This window comes from Pistacia vera, unplaced genomic scaffold (genome assembly GCF_008641045.1).
Source record: "Pistacia vera cultivar Batoury unplaced genomic scaffold, PisVer_v2 Contig357, whole genome shotgun sequence".
Taxonomy (NCBI): domain Eukaryota; kingdom Viridiplantae; phylum Streptophyta; class Magnoliopsida; order Sapindales; family Anacardiaceae; genus Pistacia; species Pistacia vera.
Window position 1 is genome coordinate 544,214 of NW_022196176.1, and position 23,463 is coordinate 567,676.

The 23,463-nt window shown below is 36.7% G+C and overlaps 2 pseudogenes; both read right to left on the reverse strand.

The window, feature by feature from the left end:
- LOC116139693 overlaps positions 1-16,745 on the reverse strand; it is a 30,572-nt pseudogene extending 13,827 nt beyond the window's left edge.
- On the reverse strand, positions 778-9,487 carry LOC116139659 (annotated as a pseudogene).
- Positions 16,746-23,463: the final 6,718 nt, after the last annotated feature.

The window sequence follows — 23,463 nt, forward strand, 5'->3', positions numbered from 1 at the left end:
CAGGTAGTTGATAATGGAATTTGAAAGTGCAATGCTGAAGGCCTAAAAGTTTCATGTGATGGTTTTTATTGTTTCAAAATATAACGTCTTAAATCTCAGTAAAATATGAAAGTGGTTTACTAGATTCTTATGTATTACAGCAGTTCATAATTGCATGTAAAAGCTCATACACAAGTACACTAAATTAGATTAGTGGTTAGTCTTGCAACACTAGAAACTTTGGAGCTAAATTAGTTGAAATATTACATCACAAAGTTTCATAGCTGTAAAGGTTGTAGGTTTGGAGTAGTCCCAAATTAAACACAGTGAGCCAGAAGTAAAGGTTGAGGAATTTTAAGGATAAAAATTATAATTTATTGTAGTTCTCTATTTTTGCTGGTATTTATTCTATAAACGCACCTTGCCTTGGGCATGATGAGATTCTTATAACCCTTGACATTTATTTCTCTTTTTCTACAATTTCTTATCACTATGTTACTATTAGTAACATGATCGGATTTCGTACTTTATTCAAGTGCATCATTAGCCAATAAAAGACATATAACACCTTTGAAACATTTTTGGCTTTCAATTGACAGGTGTTTAATTTAGACCCTACAAGACTTATTATTATATTATTTTCTTAGATACAAGTTGCAGTAACATGTGCTGTGATATGGTATATGCTATCTTATCATACTTATTCTTTCCGGCGTTGCTTATACAATTTCTTCGTTTGTGTTTTGGGCAAGTAAACAAATAATAGAATCTGATGCAGCAATGACTGAATCGAATTGCTTACTTAATCCCGCTGGTGCTCCTACTGGGTAAATGTTTTTGGTTCCCCTGTACCATACAGTCAACCATCTCATACTTATGATAAGATATGGAGAATTCCACAAAAGCATAACTTAATGCCACATCCAATTACGACGCAGGGAGTTAAAGAGACTTAGAAGCAGAATTTACCGTAACACCAGCAGGAGGATCACGGTAACAGTTAAAAGAGCAAACACATAATTCTGACCATTGTGACGAGCCTGAAGGAAAGAGTAAGATTTTTCCTGATAGGAAATTACAGCTTTTATTGTTAAATCCCAGAAGTAGTAATTGCTTTGGTAATAAGACTCAAATCTGGAGGATATGCCCCTCCATTTGCAAACCAGCAGCTGGCTCATTGGCATATGGCTGAGGAAAGAACACTGAATTTACCAAGACGTGTAAACATCTCACCCTCATCATTAGGTCATCAACCACCTCAATCTCATTGTCATTGCCTTTCTTTCCTCTTCTGTATACGCAACTCCCACCAATCACGGTATATATAGTGACATAGAATGGCAGGATGCCCATACTTGCTGGTAAACCTGGACCCACGCGAACCTGAACATTGAAATTAAATGCAAAAATTACAACATGTAGTCCGTCAAACTAAATATTACTAGCAACAAGAACAATAATATCACAATTTCTCTGATGAAAGATTCTAAATCATAATTTGAAGAGCTAAGCTGCCTCTGAATTAAATGATGCAGAACAGCCAGCTTGTTGTCTATAAATATATATTGAATGTTTCTCTTTCACGCATAGCGTGGAGTAACAACAGCTACAAGTATAGTACATTTAGTGCCATGTAATTTTTTAACACCACCAGAATGTCTTTCAAAAAACGATTAAACTAGTAGAATAAAAGAAAACATTCTCACTACAGTTACTAAAGCAGGAATGTACATGATGTGAACCTTGATATTGGAGATAGCATGAAAATAATACCTAATTAATGGTAAATATAATATTAGGAAAAAAAAGTGAAATCAGGTTCCATTAAACTAGAACTTTACAAGTCAACTTAAATTTGCTAGTTCAACAACGAATTTTACAATTAAAAAAGAGGCCATAACTCACGAGGATGGTCGTATTAACTAAGAATGCCTTCATGAGGCCAGGGATAGTTTGGACATGCCAAGCCATTCTCAGTTCTCAGTAGTGCTATTGTGCAAACTCAAAACCCTGAACACCAGCACCAAGGATGCAAATGTCTTTAGGGACTTCATACCCACAGATCCAGCATCTTCATGAAATTTCTTAGAAGAAAAAAAGATATATGCGTATCCCCTGCAAGATCACATGCACAAACTATTAGGTATAGAACCAACCACTAATTTATATTCTACCTAGCGCAAAGTAAAAGGTCCAATCAAATAACGCCATTGTCCCCCATACATGATTGAGAAGCACTCTTGAAGTTGGAAACAATCTCAAACATTTACCACAATATCATTCATTATTCAATCAGGAGATACATATAAATTAAAACACTTCAGTTGATTTCAAGACACGATAATAGAACACACATAAGGACGAACTGCACTACAGCAGAGTGAGACTGAAGTTTCCCCCTAGAGCTGGTATAACTTCTCCAGCCATTTCAACAAATATATATATCAATTAGTTCCACCGTGACAAGAAAAAAAAAATTACAAAATCATTCCAACAAGGATAGACCAAAAGAAATAAAAAAATCCAAGATTTAAAGAGCTCAAAATGCAGCACTGTATTAAGTGAGCAAGAAATATATTTTCATACACACAGATTACAACACAATTTTTCAAACCATTTGTTCTTTTATGCTTAGGATAATGGCCATTTCTAAAATAATCAAGTTGTAGACAATTAAATTAATGCACTTTGAATGCATGAAATTACCTCTAAAATATGCCATTTCCAAGATGAATTAATTTTATATTCCAAATGTAATATTATTGTTGAATATGCATTGATGTCAATTCAAAACTTAGTTACACAATTTGTTTAAAAATGTGATGTCATTACCAATATAGTGGGTGGATAAACATTGCTCACTCTATGGTGAGCGATACTACCATATAGCACTACATGTATACTACACCACACTGTGAACAAATTAAAAGCACCATACTTGTAGCACAGAACTATGTGGCACCATACTTGTCTGGAAATCAAGTATCAAAATGACTTCAAAAGGCAAGGTTAGATAGGGCGCGTTAAAAATCAATTTACCCAGTTAGCATCATCAGAGAATGTGTTGAATCAAAAACTATTCTAAACTCTCTCTCAAGGGTTCTATTGCCGGTCAAGAAGATTCAAGTCCAGATTGTAGCGTTCATGATATACAGAATTTAAAAAAAAAAGTTCCACTAATTACATTTCTAAAACATTATACACACACAAAGGTTACAAAATCTAATCAAATTACATGAATCCAATAAAAACAACAAAATAAAATAAAAGCAAGTAAAATAAAATGGAGCATAAAGATTAACACACACGATATTCACATTAAATAACAATGAGTTTCTTTTGATAAAAAAAAAAAACCCAAACGGAGAGCAGTAACAGAACATGAAAGAAAGGAAAACACAAAGACAACACAGAACTCAAAATGATACAAACAATTGGTGGATCTTTGAGTTTATGGTCAAAGGAGAAGGCGCAGCTAATAGAGATAAAGATTCGAATAGTAGTTTGCGAGAAAATGGGGTTAACATTTGTGGCTATTACCACAACTCTATTGATCTTTCGCTTTACTTACAATTTGGGCTGTGGTTTTGGCCCAACTCAACCAATACGCTAAACACCACTTATCCTTTCTTTTAGTACACCCTTTCGTTTCCTTTAATTTGGGGCTGGGCAAGATGGGAGCTTGTGTGGAGAAGCAAAACCCAGTCCATCTCCACCCTTGGAACTTTTCATATCTGTCCCAATCATTCATGCATGCTATATATCTACCATACCATCATCAGCTTACTCCGATTACCTGCCATTCATTCATTGCAAGAGTAATTTAGATCACAGAAAAAAGTTGCAAGAACTACAGATTATATCAAGGTAGCAAAATGCTTCATTTCATAAATTTCCTTAACTCTTGAGGGAATGAAGTTCAATTTTAAAAAGGAGTAATGAAATTTTCTCTTGGAAGTGGTACTAAACAAAAAATGTCAAGGCTTTCTTCTCATAGAAATGCATAACCTCAACAGATGAGCACAATTATCAATTTATATGAAATAACCTTAAAAAGCAATGAAAGGAGAAGCAGAGACATACAGCTATAGCACCAATAGGACTGAGAATTTATGTGAATATAGGGCAAAAAAACTATTGAGGATTGTATGTTTTGTTAACTTGACATTTTGTAAATGACCGTCTCTGTTATTAATATGTTTATTAGAGCTACATATCAAATTCCAGACTATTTTATCCTCAAGGACTATTTAAGCTTCCTATAGTAAAAAGCACAATAAAATGTAAAAAAAAAAAAAAAAAAAAAAAAAAAAACTTAATTGAGAGCAATTAAGAGAATGCAACTTATTGCAAGAAAAACCAAAGAACATGCATATGGCAGGGTCAGTTTTTGAAAGAAACGTTATATTAGAGGCATCTGTCATCAAATAGTTCATAAAAAAAATCATCAATATAGGATAAAATTTAGCCAAACGTTAAAAAAGAAAAGTGGATTTATACAATAACTTTAAGAAGTCTGGAAACAAATAAATAAAAAACTGAGAAAAGCTCATGAAATATATCAATCCCATATCTATATATTTTAAGCAGCCAAAAAATTTTGTTAGGTTAGTAACTGAAACAAAAATCTAGATTTTTCCAGGTTCCAAAATCCAAAGAGTGTAAGCTTGAAATTGAAGGGGCTAAATAAAATCTTGACAACTAGAGAATTAGGTCCATGTCCACACCTTCATGGCTAGAACATGTAGTTATCTTGGTAGCATATTTTCTTCTTCGAAACTTAGGTAAATTGAATGAATATTTTACCAGCATGTGGTCATTAGACTTTACCAAATGATTCTAGGCATAACAAATTGAAATACAGTGAAACATTTTAAATTGAATTTGAAAGAATGGAGCCTATATTAAAAAAATTGGGAGAAAGATATGAATCTGCTATAAAACAATCATGAATGAAAGTTTAAACATAAATTCAAAAGGCAACCAGATGAAATTGAAATTAAAGCACATATCATTTAAAAAAAAAAAAAAAATCAAGACTAGACTGACAAGTAGAAATAATTTACAAAACATAAAGCATTTACTAAAGCCGAAAAATCTCTCCACTGAAAATTACATGTGAAATTTCAGAACTAATTAATGAACATGATGAAACTGATTTTCTTTTGGTTTATATATCATCAAGTTATTTAATACTTCAACAACTTGTAATGAGAACAAATCAAACTGGAATAAGACTGGGAATGGGTAACCTAACCATCAGTGCATGATAACTCAAGATTTTCATACCAGGGTTTGCCTCTCAAGCGAACAAAATAAAGAGAACCTACTATAGCAAGAGCATTGGTTTAAAAAAAATAAAAAAGAGCATATTATCACACAACAGATTACAAACCCAACGATTAAAAATAAAATGTGATTATTGAACACATACTCAATGTTTAGTACTAAGTAACAATGCAAATCTAGACCCTAAAATGTAAACATTATAAGATTTGACTTTATGCACCTCAAACCTTGATATGTTCTCCCTTGTTCCTCCTCCAAAATCCAAATGCAAGCATAGGCAAAAATGCTGCAGGTCCTTTAATTTTCAATAACAGAATTAGAAATGTCTCAAATTTTCTATTCAAATATAAACCCTAATTACATCAAGGTCTATAAATAAAAAATAAAATGATAAACAGGACTGGACAGGTTGGACTGCACTGCACTGGACAGGTTGCACTAGAGTGTACTGGACTGGACTGGATAGAATTGGATAGGAGTGGACTAAAATGGAATGGACTGGACTGGACTGGATTGGACAGAACAGGACAGAGCACGACTGGACGGACAGGACAGGACGGGACAGGACGGGACGGGACTGGACGGGACGGGACTGGACTGGACAGGACAGGACAGGACAGGACTGGACTGGAGGACGGGACAGGACAGGACTGGACTGGACTGGACCGGACCAGACTGGACTGGACTGGACTGGACAGAACAGAACAAAACAGGACCGGACCGGACCGGACAGGACTGGACAAGAGAGGACAGGATTGGGCTGGACTGGACCGGAGGACTGGACTGGACTGGACATGACATGGACATGGACTAGGACAGGGACGGGAAAGGGATCAACTAGTCCAAAAGGCATAGCTTTGGTTAATCAACTGTTTACAGATATACACATCAAAGTTGAGACCCACAAATGGAATCTGCAAACATGAATAATAGAATAAGAACCCACATACAACAGACAAATGAAAAGTCTTGATAGAACTGCAGATTAATATCAAGGTAGCAAAATGCATTATCATTTCATAAATTTCCTAAAACTCTTGAGGGAATGAAGTTCAATTTTAAACAAGAGCAATGAAATTTGCTCCTGGAAAGTGGTACAAAACAAAAAATGTCAAGGCTTTCTTCTAATAGAAATGCATAACCTCATCAGATGAGCACAATTAATCAATTTATATGAGATAACCTTTAAAGCAAATGGAAAGGAGAAGCAGAGATATACAGCTATAAGTACCAATAAGGACTGAGAATTGTATGTGAATATAGGGCAAAAAAAGCTGTTGAGGATTGAATCTGTCATCTCTCTAATTAACAAAACTTCTCTTTCTGTGAAGCGTCGAGCAGAAGGATGTTCAGAAATGTCCTTTAAAGGTTCATGGTTGTGCGTACCATTTTTAATAGTTAGTATCCACAAACCATCATCCTTCTTACCAACGGCTTTAAAAGGACAATTGGTAAGTCAAGAACCTGTTTTTCTTCGGCGGATACTTTCAGCAGAAGACTCATCAATAGTTTTCCGCCTATTACGATAAACACCTCCTCTGTCACATCCAAGGATTACTACCCTGTCCCTCTTAGATTGCTTGATAGTTACCACATATCCCTGGGATACGGCAAAGTCACCAACATGCTGGATAAGTTCCTCACGATCTACAAAAGTTCCAGGCGGTGGTGGAAGCATTTGTGGCGCCTCAATCAACTCTGAGGAACTTGGAGTGTCAATCATTGAATTATGAATGAGACAACCTACAGTAAACATATAAGTTACAATTTTACACATCGTTATAATCATCACTTATCCCATTATCATCCTCACATCAACTTCAGCTAATGAACCCCAAATCTATATAGGCAATGAAATAAGTTTTACAGATCCATACTATACTAGCCATTCTAAGGACAAAATTATTGACACTTGGCTGCAAATTAGAACTATCAGCTTGCAAACAAGATTATTGATACTCTTCAGATAAATTTAAAAAAGAAGAATTAAAAAAAAAAAAAAAAAAAGAGAAGAAAACCATATTTTTACCAAAGAAAGTGATTAAGCCCACAAGTTTGCAGGTCTACTTTTTGATCTGGTTTTCATATTTTTTTCCCTCTCGTTATGGAAACATAACATTAGTAATACAACATGTAGGCCGCAGAAATAGAATGGGACACACCTCATACAGTAGTATCAATATCCTCCTCTTCCAAGACTTAACTTTCAGTGAAAACAAAAGGGGTCACAGTATTTGAAAATTAGCACTAAAAAATTCAAACACTAAATATATACAAATAAGCATAAATAGAAATGTATTTGCATTTAGTGTAATCAGATGATACAAATTTCACACATAATTCATCAGATGCATGTCTTCCAAAACTACCAAGCTCTATGTTATTTAAAATATCTTCAAAACAAGCAAAGAGCAATTTTTAAACCATTTAGGGCTAGCTCAAAAATATGAGCAACAATTTAAGATCATTGAATTTGAAAATTTTAAATAGCAAAGCTGGATGTATACAAACATATACCCTCTTCTTTATGGTTATATGGCATCTCCGATTGTGAAGCATACTCATGACATTCTAATCTTTACATAAATTTTAACTAATTAATAATCTATCTATAAGACATCTCGTATTAGTAGCATAAACCCTATAACTTTAGACAAAAGAAAAAGAAGATGTACTTGATTACAATATTATTGTTGATATCTAAAAGTTACGCCATTATAAATTTTTTATCCTACAAATCCTATTTTCCAACCTAATTCTTTATGAAGGAAACCAAATAGTTTCTGACATAAGCACATATAAAATCCTAAGCTCTTGGTCTCAATTTCAAAAAAACTTTCAAGACGATTTACATTACACACGAATGATATACAACCAAAAGGGGCAGAAACTTCAATGCACCCTTGTCAAAACAAATTTGACCAAGAAACCCATGTTGGTTATCTAAGATCATATAAAACCATTTCTTTTCTTTTACGAAAATCTTGTTTAATGGTAGAAAGTGTTCTACTGTAAGTATTGTTATTTGATATGATATATATATATAAAACCATTTCTTTTCTTTTACGAAAATCTTGTTTAATGGTAGAAAGTGTTCTACTGTAAGTATTGTTATTTGATATGATATATATATGTTGGAAGACCTTGAAGAATGGTACCACAAGGATTTGGATCGTACATTCTTTTATTAAAAGGGATATTATATTAATATAATCTTTGATCAAAGAGGATATTATATTAAGTAAAAGAAAACTGACATAGTTTAATTAGTTTGAATAAATTTGTGAATAATATATTTGATTAGAAGGATAAATATGTGGGTTTGTTATATAGATTACTAAACTGTATTTCCTTTTAAATATTAATATAATAGTATTTATTATTATTATTATTTGAATAATTTCTTTTAATTCTCTACTTTTCAAATTTAGCAAAAATACCCTAATAACCAAAAACGTTTTAAACTTAACAAAGTCACCCTAACCCATCCCAAACCATTATCGGCAGCTAGCCACCATCGTTGACGGCTACCGACAATACCACAGAGCTGGTCATGATGACGGCAGTGCCATAGATCTGGCCGTTTTATGGCTGGCTATATACAACCGGTCTTACACCACTATGACAACTTTCAGCAGTGGTTGCCAGTTCTGGGTACAATGACAATCCTGCATGAGTGAATTGTGTGTTTTGTAAATCTTAACAAATATAAGGCTAATTTGACCAAATGTTCAACTGTTTAGAGGCAATATGGAACACAAAATTGGATTACCTAAGGTAAGTTTTATAATAACCCCCCCAAGGTAATAATATTCCCGGCAACTTACCCCCCAAATACCATTGTTTGTTATAAAAGATTTCAAAAATAATTTTTTATAAATCAACCAAATATTGTCATCCGTTCAATTTAAAAAAAATATTACCCACCCCAATCCAAATGGGCCCAAATTTTTTTTATTTTTTTTACCCTCAGTAAGTACTGGGGATTGTGATAGTCTCCAAAGGTCATGGGTAAGACAAATAATTTTATGTGTGTACTCGAATTTTTATATAAATTTTGCAGAGGTTGTATTAACACTTAATTAAATAAATAAAATAAAAAGAGGACACATATTTTTGAAAATAATTAAAAAGAGGTTGGCATCCTTTTAACTTAAATGTTAAGGGAAACTTTCAACAAGGGATTGAAACCTGATAAAATATCATATGATACTGTCATTTATGCCTATTGTAGAAATGGTCGGATGAAAGAGGCTTTGCGGATATTTTCGGAAATGAGAGATTCTGGCCTTGTTCCAGATGTTGTTAGATGAAAAAGGGTAGTAAGCTTCTTGCCATTTTACTTTTCTGTTTTACCTTTTTTTGTCGTTTAAGTAGTTTATTCTTTAATTCTTTATACAGCTGTGATTATAGGAATTTGTTATGCTTTCTGTTAGTTTGTTACAGAGCACCCTTGTATAAAGGCTACGGCCTCCTTTCCTTTTCAATATACAAAACAGTAAGCAATATACAGAAGCTTCATTGAAACCTCCATTACTGCTCTCGCTTCTCCTTTCTTTTATTATCAGTTTACTTACATGGTATCAGAGCAGTGAGAGCAACGATGGACGACCTCAACTCGCATACACCACCCGATTCTCCAACCCATTTAAACCTTCACACAAACCCACTCTCCCGATATCTCAATCTTGCTGATCCCATAAACCTATACCGATTAGATCACGGTGATAGTCCTTCAATCACTCTTGTTGGTGATTTGCTTACCACTGAAAATTACCCAACCTGGTCCCGTGCAATGAAGCGTGCCCTACGAGCTAAGAACAAGCTCGGCTTCATCGACGGAACCCTAACCAAACCCAGTCTTCCCGATGACTCTTTACTTGATCTCTGGCATCGTTGTAACGATATGGTAGTGTCATGGATTCAAAATTCCATCACTCCCTCTCTCAAATCAAGTGTTGCCTTCGTCGACGATGCAAATGATATTTGGCTGNTACTCTATCTTAGTTTCCATTAATATAAACTTCCATTTCTTCACTTGTGCATATCCTGTGTTTGTGTGCTGTGTGTGCGTTGCTGTGGTTCTTAATTGCAGGGAGTTCCATCAGATTGGTATCAGAGCCAAGTTGCCATCAGATTTAGCACTGGGGAATGGTCAAATCAAAAATGGATAATATGGAAAAAGAGATGAAATCAGTTCAAGAAGATATGAGTTCAATCAAAACTGATGTGGGGAGTCTTAAGGAATACTTAACCGAGATGAGAGAATTGTTGAGGTTGAGAGAAGAAAGGGAGGAGAAACGTTACCAGGAAAAAGAGAAGCACCAGTCATCGTCCGGAAATGCAGATTCAGGTGATGGTTGTGAACACGAACAAGACACAGTAAGGGACAGTGGAAAAGGGGAAAGGAAAACCAGGAAGCTGGAGCTTCCAATCTTCAGTGGGGAGGACCGTTTTGGATGGACTTTTCGTGCCGACCGATACTTCGCTATCAACAAATATGGACCATCGGAGATGGTGGAGGCAGCGGCTGTTTGCATGGAGGGCAGGGCGCTAAACTGGTACCAGTGGGTAGAAGGACGAGATCCTTTCAAGACATGGGAAGAGCTCAAGGCTGCTCTAATCGCAAGATTCAGACCGTCGTTCCAAGGGTCTGCACACGAGGCTCTAGTGGCGCTGAAACAAAGCTCCACCGTGACAGAATACAGGGAAGATTTCGAAGCCCTTACAGCTCCGTTGAAGGATTTGGGAGAAGAATTGTTAATAGGGGTTTTCATAAATGGGCTTAGGGAAGAAATTAGAGCTGAGTTGAGAGTGTTAAGGCCTAATTCACTTCAAGAAGTCATTGAACAGGTCCATCGGGTGGAGGAAAAAAATTGGGTAATGGAAAAATGGAGGCCCAAAACGTTTAGGACCCAAGTCACCAGGGAAAATTATTCTAGGGTGTCCAACAGCCCAGAACCAACTCGTTAGACATGGTGGCCCAACCCACCCAAGCTTGTATCTCAACCGGATCCGACCCGACTTGTCTGGTGGCCCAACGCAACAAAACCTCCTGAAACAAATCAGATCGCATCATCTCGCGATTCTCGTGCACCCGATAGACGCGAAAGAGCTCCAGAAATAGGAATGGCGAACTTCCGAGGAGGATCAGGCGGTGGTTTCTGGCGGCTGACGGAGGCCGAGCTCCAGAGTAAACGCGAAAAGGGCCTTTGCTTTAAATGCGACGAAAAATTTGGCTCTAATCACCGCTGTCGAAGTAAGTCCCTGCAGATCCTATTAGCTTTGGAGGATGACAGTGATGAGAAAGCCGAAAACCCATCGGAAAATGATGATATTCCTAGCCCAGATAGTGACGATGTAGCGCTGTCTATGAACTCTATCGTGGGCATCACATCAGATCACACCTTGAAAGTAAGAGGGAAGATTGGTAAGACTGAGGTTGTGGTGTTAGTTGACAGTGGGGCATCCCACAACTTTATTTCACAAGATCTGGTAGAGGTTGGGGCTTACAGTGGAAAAAGGGAAGCGATTTGGGGTGATGATAGGGAATGGAGTAATAGTAAAAGGGGAAGGGGTGTGCCGACAGATCCATCTGAACGTGCAAGGAGTCCAGATTAGACAGGATTTCTTTCCTTTCCAGTTGGGGGGTGCCGATGTGATTTTGGGTATTACGTGGTTGAGTTCCTTAGGGGACGTGTGCGCCAATTGGAAGAATTTGACTATGAGGTTTGAATTGGAAGGGGTTAGGGTCAGTTTACAAGGGGATCCGTCTCTGGTAAAGGCCGGTGTATCCCTGAAGTCGATGTTACGGTCATCAACAACACCGGAGGAGGGATTCTGGTAGAGTGTTGTACAATCGAAGAAAAGCCAAGCCACATAGATGAAGACATCAGCTCGCAAGTTCAGGCAGTTTTGGATGAGTATCAGCATCTCTTCGACTAGCTCTCTAAATTTCCTCCACACCGTCCCCATGACCATGCCATAAACCTTAAGGAAGGAGCCCAAACACCCAACATTAGACCATGTAAGTACCCATATTTCCAGAAAAACGAAATTGAAAAATTAGTTGAGGAAATGTTAGCAGCCCGTATCATCCAACCAAGTACCAGCCCGTTTGCCAGCTCGGTGTTGTTAGTCAAGAAAAAAGATGGAAGCTGGAGGTTTTGTGTGGATTACAGGGCCTTCAACGAGATAACAGTCCCCGACAAGTTTCCCATTCCGACCATCGAGGAACTGTTGGACGAACTAGCCGGTGCAACAATCTTCTCTAAACTAGATCTCCGATCCGGGTACCATCAAATTAGGATCAAGGACGAAGACATCCCCAAAACAGCTTTCCGAACTCATGAGGGCCATTACGAGTTCTTGGTGATGCCCTTCGGGTTGACCAACGCTCCTTCAACATTTTAGTCACTTATGAACAACATTTTCAGACAGGTTTTGCGTAAGTTCATATTGGTTTTCTTTGATGATATCCTGATATACAGTAGTGACTTGGAAGCCCACCTTCAACACCTTCGACAAGTCCTTCAAATCTTGGGTGACAATGACCTAGTGGTAAATTGGAAAAAATGCTCATTCGGACAGCCTAGACTGGAATACCTGGGGCACCTAATTTCAGCACACGGGTTGGAGGCCGACCCACAAAAAATTGCAGCTATGGTTTCTTGGCCTGCACCCACCAATGTAAAAAGTCTCCGCGGCTTCTTGGGATTAACGGGGTATTATCGCAGGTTTGTTAAAGGATATGGCAGCATAGCCCAACCACTCACACGGCTCTTGAAGAAAAACTGTTTTAATTGGGATCAAGAGGCTCAGCAAGCTTTTCACGCCTTAAAGAAGGCTATGACCTCAGTTCCAGTGTTGGCAGCCCCAGATTTCAGTCTTCCATTCGAGATCCAGACGGATGCTTCAGGCCAAGGTATGGGAGCTGTGCTGGTGCAACACAAACGACCCATAGCGTACCTAAGTAAAGCATTTTCCCCTCAAGCTAAACAAAAATCAGTCTATGAAAGAGAACTATTGGCTGTTGTTTTCGCTGTGCACAAATGGAGTCCGTATCTATTGGGCAGAAAGTTTATCATTCGAACGGACCAGCGTAGCCTTCAATTCCTCAAGGATCAGCGGATTAAAACACCTGAGCAGCAGAAATGGTTGTCTAAGTTGATGGGGTATTCCTTTGACATTCAGTATTTGCCGGGCACCACAAATAAGATCGCGGATGCACTATCTAGGCGAGATGAGAACCTAGAATTATCGTCCTTATCAAAAGTTCAGTTTTTGGAGTATGAGGACTTAGCCAACGAAGCCCACCAGGACCCCAAGCTACGACAGTTGATTCAAGCATTGGTTTTGGACTCTAACAGCCGACCACATTATAAACTCCAACATGGGTGTCTCATGTACAAGGATAGGTTAGTGTTACCTAGAGGTTCTCGGTTTGTTCAAAAGCTACTTACTGAATTCCATTCCAGTCCGTCAGGAGGCCATTCAGGGTTTTTTTGGACATACAAAAAGGTGTCCAATGTGGCTTACTGGGCAGGTATGAAGACGGATGTCTAGGACTTTGTCAAAAAATGCACCATCTGCCAGGTTAATAAACACTCAGCTTTGAAGCCCGCAGGGCTACTTCAGCCACTTCCGATTCCCGCTCAGGCATTTGATGATTTGACAATGGCTTTCATCGGAGGCCTCCCAAGAACGAAAGGGTTTGACACCATACTGGTTGTAGTGGACCGCTTGACGAAATACAACCATTTCCTACTTCTGTCACACCCTTACACAGCCAAGGAGGTAGCCTTAGTTTTCATCAAGGAAGTAGTAAAGCTTCACAGGTTCCTTCAAACCATCATCTCAGACAGGGACAGATTGTTTATGAGTCATTTTTGGCAGGAAATTTTCAAAATCTCAGGTACAACTGTGAAATTCAGCTCGGCTTACCATCCCCAGACGGATGGCCAAAGAGAAGTGGTGAACCGGTGTCTGGAGAGTTACCTCCGCTGTTTCTGCAGCTCATAGCCCCGTCAATGGCCCAACTGGTTATCATGGGCTGAATTTTAGTACAATACGACATACCATCGATCCACTAAGATGACGCCCTTTAAAGCATTGTACGGCCGAGACCCTCTGACTCTCCTTAAACTCACCAATTACCCCTCTGCGGTCGAGGAAGTAAACCAGCAGATCAAAGAACGCAATGCTCTTCTTCAAGACCTTAAACATAACCTGGAAGTCGCACAAGCTCATATGAAAACCCAAGCTGACAGCCACCGAAGAGACATCCAGTTTTCTCCAGGAGATTTTGTTTATCTCAAGCTTCAGCCATACAAGTTTAAATCTCTAGCCACACGATTGAATGAAAAATTGAGCCCCCGATTCTATGGACCCTTCCGAGTGATCGAAAAGATTGGTCCGGTGGCATACAAGTTAGAACTACCCACAGCAGCCCGTATTCACCCCGTTTTTCACGTATCCCAATTGAAGCTCTGCCTCCATAGTTCAGTCCCTGTACAGCCCCTACCCTCTGGTCTCACAGAAGACCTGGAACTTCAGGTTCAACCCGAGGCAATGTTGGATGTACAGAATCTGATAGATGGCTCCACTGAGGTACTCATCAAATGAAAAGACCTGCCTAATTTTGACGCCACCTGGGAATCTTTTGAGGTCATCAATACTAAATTTCCTCAATTCTACCTTGGGGACAAGGTGGCACTTCAAGGGAGGGGTATTGTTAGACCCCCCATACGTAAGGTCTATGAGTCCAAGGGCAGGGGAAGGAAGAGGGGCAAGGGTACAATAAGTGGGAGTCCAGTAGAGGATGTTGACGTGTGCAAGGAGGGGGATTAGGTAGGGGAAATCTGTTGTGAAAAGGGACATGTACAGGGGAAGTTTGTTATGGAAAAGTACACCTGGCTGTCAGTTAGTTGAAGAATTGACTATTTAAGAAGATGAAAGTAAGGAGGGAGGACATCTGGAAATATTAGTCATTGGCTGGTTTAGGAGGTCCCCAGCTCCTCGAATTGCTCGGAATCTGTTTGTTATTTCTTTTCCTTTGTTAATTGTGCTGGTTACTCTATCTTAGTTTCCATTAATATAAACTTCCATTTCTTCACTTGTGCATATCCTGTGTTTGTGTGCTGTGTGTGTGTTGCTGTGGTTCTTAATTGCAGGGAGTTCCATCAGTTAACATAGGCAATCACCCTCAGATGAAAGGGAAAAGTTGGAAAAAAGAAAAAAGAAAAAATGGAAAGCCATCTATAATTCCAATAAGAATAAGTGGTATTACAGCAAAGTCTTTAGTTATAAAAAATTAAATATGAATCCTCCGAGTTATGTACCTTGAGCTGCTTAAATGAATAATTATACGGATGTCATTACTCGATTGAACCTAACATGCAATATCAAAAAATAAAAAAGCAATGATACAGCTGCAAAGAGTTCTAATTGCTGCCATGATTAAACCAGTGAAACAGACATATGTAAACCAATCTCAGAATTATACCGGATCAGAGAGATAGACATAAAATTCAAACATAAAACTCTTTGTAGGAAAATATCAAAAGAACCTTGATATGTGTTAGCAACCGCAAAACTACAAGCATTAGCCACATCACCAAAATGAAAAGAACCTCGATACTTTTTGAATTGACACTTGTAGAAAACCATTAAATGGACAAAATTAACTACCAACAAAAAATAAGGCCATAGTAATATCATATAAAGTTATTTGCGAAAAAAAAAAAAATTATGCATGCCTCATCCAATACAATGCCAAAAAGATATGCAACTGAGTCAGCATAATGATCATCATTTGCTCAATTTTCTCATATTGTTCAACTGACTACTAGAAATTCTTCCTTCCCAAATATAAAAGCTTGTAACCTAGTGTTATTTCAAATAGCTCCCAAATGAAAAGAAGTTCAAAACCAAAACTTTACATTTCCTCTAGCCACTGATCACACAATAAACATAAATAAATAAACAAATGAATCAATTATTAAGCGGCAGACACCACCCAATTATAATCTCTCAACTTATTTATTAATCTTTAGGAATTAGAGTCCATAATGCAAAGTATACATAATTCACCAAAACAATTGTCAAAACTGCATTTTGAACGAGACCCATTTTTCAACTGAGCCTGAAACAACAATTTCAGCAAGTTAAATTCAAAATATATAGATTGTTCAGACATTGCGTTTTTTTTTTTCCCTTTTTTCGAGAACCAAACAGGAGAATGTTAAGGGAAGGCTTACTGCGACGGCGATGGCGATCGGCCGACAAATTGACGGTACCGAACGTTCCGGGACTGCAGAATTTTGCTTTTGATCGTATGATGCCTTGCCTCACAGTGCATCAGCACCCAGTCCTTAGACAGAGAGAGAAAGACAGGGAGATTCAAGGCTGTGCTGTGATGGTATTGTACTTTCTTGATGTGGTACTGTAGCCAAGCAGGACTCCAAATTTGATTTTTGTGGAAGACCTTGAAGAATGGTACCACAAAGATTTGGACCGTACATTCTTTTATTAAAAGGGATATTAAAAGGAGTATTATATTAATATAATCTTTGATTAAAGAGAATATTATATTAAGTAAAAGAAAACTGATATAAAAAATATGTTTAATTAGTTTGAATAAATTTATGAATAATATATTTGATTGGAAAGATAAATATGTGAGTTTGTTATATAGATTACTAAACTGTATTTCTTTTTAAATATTAATATAATAGTATTTATTATTATTATTATTTGAATAATTTATTTTAATTCTCTACTTTTCAAATTTAGCAAAAATACCTTAATAACTAAAAACGTTTTAAACTTAACAAAGACACCCTAACCCACCCCAAACCATTGTCGGCAGCTAGCCACCACCGTCGACGGCTACCGATAATACCACAGATCTGGTCGTGATGACGGCAGTGCCACAGATCTGGCCGTTTTATGGCTGGCCATATACAACCGGTCTTACACCACTATGACAACTTTCAGCAGTGGTTGCCAGTTCTGGGTACAATGACAATCCTGCATGAGTGAATTGTGTGTTTTGTAAATCTTAACAAATATAAAGCTAATTTGACCAAATGTTTAACTGTTTAGGGGCAATATGGGACACAAAATTGAATTACCTAGGGTAAGTTTTATAATAACCCCCCCCCCCCCCCCCCCCAAGGTAATAATATTCCCGGTAACTTACCCCCCAAATACCATTGTTTGTTATCAAAGATTTCAAAAATAATTTTTTACAAATCAACCAAATATTGTCATCCGTTCAATTTAAAAAAAAATATTACCCACCCCAATCCAAATGGGCCCAAATCTTTTTTATTTTTTTATCCTCAGTAAGTACGGGGGATTGTGATAGTCTCCAAAGGTCATGGGTAAGACAAATAATTTTATGTGTGTACTCGAATTTTTATATAAATTTTGCTGAGGTTGTATTAACACTTAATTAAATAAATAAAATAAAAAGAGGACACATATTTTTGAAAATAATTAAAAAGAGGTTGGCATCCTTTTAACTTAAATGTTAAGGGAAACTTTCAACAAAGGATTGAAACCTGATATAATATCATATGATACTTTCATTTATGCCTATTGTAGAAATGGTCGGATGAAAGAGGCTTTGCAGATATTTTCGGAAATGAGAGATTCTGGCCTTGTTCCAGATGTAATCACCTACAATACCTTCGTTTCAACTTATGCAGCCGATTCATTGTTTGTGGAGGCTATTGATGTGGTTAGATACATGTTCAAGCAAGGATGTAAACCAAACCAGAACACGTACAACTCCATTGTAGATGGTTATTGTAAACTCAATCGTCGGGATGAAGCAATCACATTTGTTAATAATCTTTCCAAGCTTGATCCACGCAAGTCTAAGAGGGAAAAATGCAGGTTATCAGACCGTATAGCAAGGAAATGATCATATCATAGACATTCCTCTTCTCCAAAGGGATGGCAGTTCAGTTTGTGTGCTTTTTCAGCGTCAGACACTAGTGCATCCAGTACAATCAACCTATGTACCAATGAAATATGAATTGGTACCTTCTATTGGCTGGTGTTTCTATGCAAATTTTGTGATAAAATAATATTTTTGATAGGTTTTACATGTGCTGTAATATGGCACGACTATTATCAACTGAAATCGTATTATCAAATTTCATGTTAAATTCATCATAATACTTTGGAAGGCAAAAAGGAAAATTCATTTATTTGCTAGATGAGCGGGAGATTTGTGTGAGGGCATTCTCATTTTAGAACACCTTTTTTTTTTTTTTTTCAAAAGTAATCCATAAATTTTGATACACATATAACAACATTCAGAGATATATATACAGAGATACATATACAGTAACATCCAAAACATTATACAATCGAATAGATGATACATACATGTCTCTGAATAGTAAAACCTAAATTTGGTAAGTTCTGGCTGCCTAGATTACGCAAAAGTTACAATCAAGTAAGTTACGATCGCAAAATAGAACTAAACGTTCTAAAAATGTGTTGGATGGTGAAGTGTTTAATTTTTTGCCATAAATATAAACAGACGTCTCTAAACAATATTTCTATTTTGTATAATTTTAAACAAAAAAAAGATTGTCTTTGGTTGGGATCTGACTGAGAAAGTGCTTCCACTTAAACTTTCTCCGTTATATCTTGGCCAAATGTTGTACATATTGCTAAAAGAAATTGTAGAGATAGATAAGCATTAAGAGTAGATCATTTTGATAACAATATTATTACTTAAAGTTTTCTAACAACTGGAATCTAATAGTTGACACTGGATTCTAACAATTGGGAACTTAATTAATTAATTAAGGAAATTTAATTAAAAAGTGTTATACATAAAATAAGTTATAGGACACTTTTTTAACATTTTTATTTAAGTTTTAAATTTGTTATGATTAGAGGTATTTTAGGTAATTAGGTTCATGTGTTTATAAAGAGTTTTCAGATTTTAGATTTAGGTAAGAAATCTTTTTTCTAGAATTAAGTGACAATTTGAAAAAGAAAAATAAACAATCAAAACTCAAAATTTAATTAGATTTGAGTTATAAATGGTAAAATCACACAAACTCTAAGTATGACTTCATTGCATTGTTTTAAAACCCGGCCCGGCCCAGCCGGTTGAACCGGGACCTGGAAGCTTCAACGGGCCGGGTTTATACTTTTCCTATTCACCCAAAACCCTAGGATTTGGGTGGATGATCGACAAGTAATTGATCGTCGAAACCTTAGGGTTTTTGAAGATAAAGCGCCAGTGAATTAATGGTGGTGAAATCGTTGATTTCCGGTGAGTAAATCGACCGGAAATCGAACAAATCTGGCAGCGGCAACGATGGGATTTTGCCAGAAATTGGAGAGGCTAACAGGGGTGGGGTGAGGTGAGTTTTGGTCGGGAGGAGGAGGGGAGTGATTCCTGGGTGATGGGGAGGGTTGTCGTCGTCGTCGTCGATGAGATCTAGCCTGGAATACCCACGCTGGTGAGATCTGGCCGAAATTGAACATATTTCTGCCAGATCTTGGGTAGATTTTAGTGGAAATGGGCTTAGGGGACGATTGGGTTGCATCTGGGGTGTCACCGTCGCCAATCGGTCATAAGTCAATTTGCATTTAGGATGTGTTTGATAAAGTTCAAACATATAGGGATTGACATATAATTTTTAGGGGTGTATTTGCTAAATTTTAAAATTTTTTGTCAATCGGGTTAAACCAGTCAACTCGGGACCCGGGAACTTTGTCGGGTTGCACCCCAGGTTGGGTTTTAAAACATTGCTTCATGGGATGAATATATAAATGATATAATGTTTGATAATGCTTTGTTTAATGATTATATAGAAACGTAATTGAGATAATGTTATCAAAATAGTTTTCACAAGACTTTTTAAAAGAGATTTATTGAATATAATTTGTTATTTTTTTTTAAAAAAAAAAAGACAATCACTAAAGCAATAGATTTAATTATGTCATAAATTTAATTTTTAATTATGTCATAAATTTAATTTTTAATTATGTCACAAAACAATTATTCTAAAATAAATTTGATAAACAATGAAAAAATTCAATTATTTATAATAATATTAATGATAATTATATGCAAAAATAATTATTTAAAAAATATAGTATGATGATAATATTAAACATGATAATAATACAATGAATTCATTCAAAGTGGAACGAAGTGGAACCCACAACCCAAATGTTAGGGGTGTTCAAAAGAACCGGTTGAAACCAGANGGTAGATTCTCAAAAGTCAAACCAACTTAATTTAAATGCTATGAAATATAAATATAAATGTATTCACACTACTTTTTCTATAAAAGTTTTTATTAACCCCTTTAATCTTTAATTTTATTTTATATTAGTCTCGGTTCCTGGTTCCTAGTTCTGGTTCTGGTTCCTGCTTCTGGTTCTGGTTCCTAGCTATAGGAACCAAAACTAGAACTGTACAGTAACAGTTCCAAAAATTTGAAACTGGAACCTACCTATTGATGGTCGGTTCTAGGTAGGAATCGGAACTAAACCTTGGGTACTCGCTGTTCCAATTCCAACATGTTCTTTTGAACACCCCTAGTGATAATATTAAACATGATAATAGTAATACAATGAATTCATTCAAAGCGAATCAGAGTGGATAAACCCACAATCCAAATTAAATTACCCAACCCAGCCCAATATTAGATACAAGAAATGGAGTAGGTTAGGTTGCCCCATAACCCATAATTTGCCATCCCTACATAGTAACATTTTCACAAGCAAACTCAACCTCTAAGCCACAATCAATTCTAAAGAAAATATTCTAATATAAGAGCACAGATATATATATGTTTCTCTATACACAATCTCTCTTTCTAGCTCCCCACTTGTTATAAAAGGAAATTCCCAAAAGTTTTTTTTTTTTTTTTTCATATCGCAAAACACCAAAGCATTTGACAAATTAAATATCTTATCCTTGTAACATGTGACTGTGATATTTGCAACCTCAACCCAAAAAACTTGGGTTATTTTTCATCCTTAAGGTTTGAAGTATATTGAACTTACTTCCAAAACCATAGGAACAAACATTTTAGTCTAGTCAGGTGAAAATTTTCAACAAAATTTCTTTAATTCCCCCATTGTCTTATTTACATGTTATTAGAAATGAATAAAATGTTAAAAAAAAAAAAAAAAAAAAAAAGTAAAAAGCATATGATACGCTTATAGAAAAAGTCAATTTCTCATAACAATGTTTTGAAAACTAAACTGGATCGATGGTCTGACTGTCAACCAACATCCTCTCCAGTCTAAATTTCTAATTTTACTGTTCACCCAAATCCCTAATCTTACCACCAGAGAACAAGGGGCTATCAAGTGCCAAGGTTAGAGGGTTTTTTTATAGGGAAGGCTGGTGGTTCAAAGGTTGGTGTCAGATTTAATTTTGGACACCAAAATCAGTCGAAATTTGATCGAAAAAATCAACCCAATACATGAGTCACGACCAGCGAACGGGAGGCTACCAAGTTTCGAGATTAGAGGGGTTTTGTAGAGTGAAAGACGGTGGTTCAAGTGGTTGTGTCGAATTGAATTTTGGCCACCAAAATCAATTGGAATTTGGCCAGAAAAGTAAAAACCCAAACAGATCGCAGGTAGGACTGTAAACGAGTCAAGCCAAGCCAAGTTTTTGGCTTATCGTGCTTGGCTCCTTTACAACAAGGTCGAGCTCAAGCCTGGCGAGCCTTAGAAATGAGACTCGAACTCAAACTCGACTGAGCTCGAGTTGAGCTCGAGTCGGCTGGCGAGCCAATGTCCCCTTTTTTACAGCCTACTTACAGTATTCCTACGTACAACATTCCTTCTTTACATCCAATGCTGAATTTACAGAAAAAATAATAACCACGACAATTTCGGACTTTACAAAATGTCTATTACTTTACAAAATAAAAAAAAAGTTCTACATATATACAAATAACATTCCAAGATATAAAAATACAATCCACTAATCAAAATCACTATCCACCAATAGTCTGCAGTAGGCCTGTCTTCGACCAAAACCACCATTTCCCCCTAGTTGTATAAAATGTTCAATTTAGTAAGTATTTTTTAATGTAACTATGACAAGAGAAAAATATGTATAATCATAAAACAAAAGCAAAAGGAATCAAACTTTTACCTATGCATGCCTCCTACCACAGCCAAACCATGCACTGAATCCTAGGAACTTATAGGATAGGAAGGTTGATCTCCAACGGTTGATGATCTTCCTGAAAATGACAAAGAAGGAGTAATTGAAGTTTAGTTAGTATAAATATAACGTAATAATTAAATTTAATAAAAACAATATTCAATATAAGTATATTACCTACTTTACATCCTTTCTTCACCCTATTCAAAGTCCTGCACCAATCATATCCACATAAGAGTAGCTCCACTGTGTCGGGAGACAACGACGATCGGTATGTGTCAATAACCTTACTGCCGGTACTGAAAGCAGATTCAGAAGCAACCATAGTAATAGGGATGGCTAATATGTCACAAGTCATCGTAGACAAGATACGGAACTTTGTTGAATTAGCCTTCCACCATGTCTAAGCATCAAACGCCGTAGGGTCCCTAACACATTTATTGCATCCTTCTCCCCGGTAATAGTCTAACTCTGATTTTGTTGGCTCAACTATCTCAACCACATCCAGAAACTGACTAAAATCATCCCAATCATCTGCCCTCTCTGCTGCTATAAAACCCCCCTCCAGTCAAGTATCCTCTGAATATCCCTCAATGAGAATCCGAGGGTACATGTCTGGAGAACGAGTTGTATTTAGAAAAAAAAATATGTGTAAGGATAATAATAATAATATCCAAAACATGCATATAAAATGTCACGCAGGATCCAAACTTATAATTTACAAACTTTAAGAAATTATACAATCAAAACATATTTAGAGGGTGGAAGCTTCCAAAGGTATTTCACAAATATTTATCATTTACATTATTTACATCAAGATAANAAAAAGTCAATTTCTCATAACAATGTTTTGAAAACTAAACTGGATCGATCGGTTTGACTGTCAACCAACATCCTCTCCAGTCTAAATTTCTAATTTTAATGTTCACCCAATTCCCTAATCTTACCACCGGAGAACGAGGGGCTATCAAGTGCCAAGGTTAGAGGGGTTTTTTTATAGGGAAGGCTGGTGGTTCAAAGGT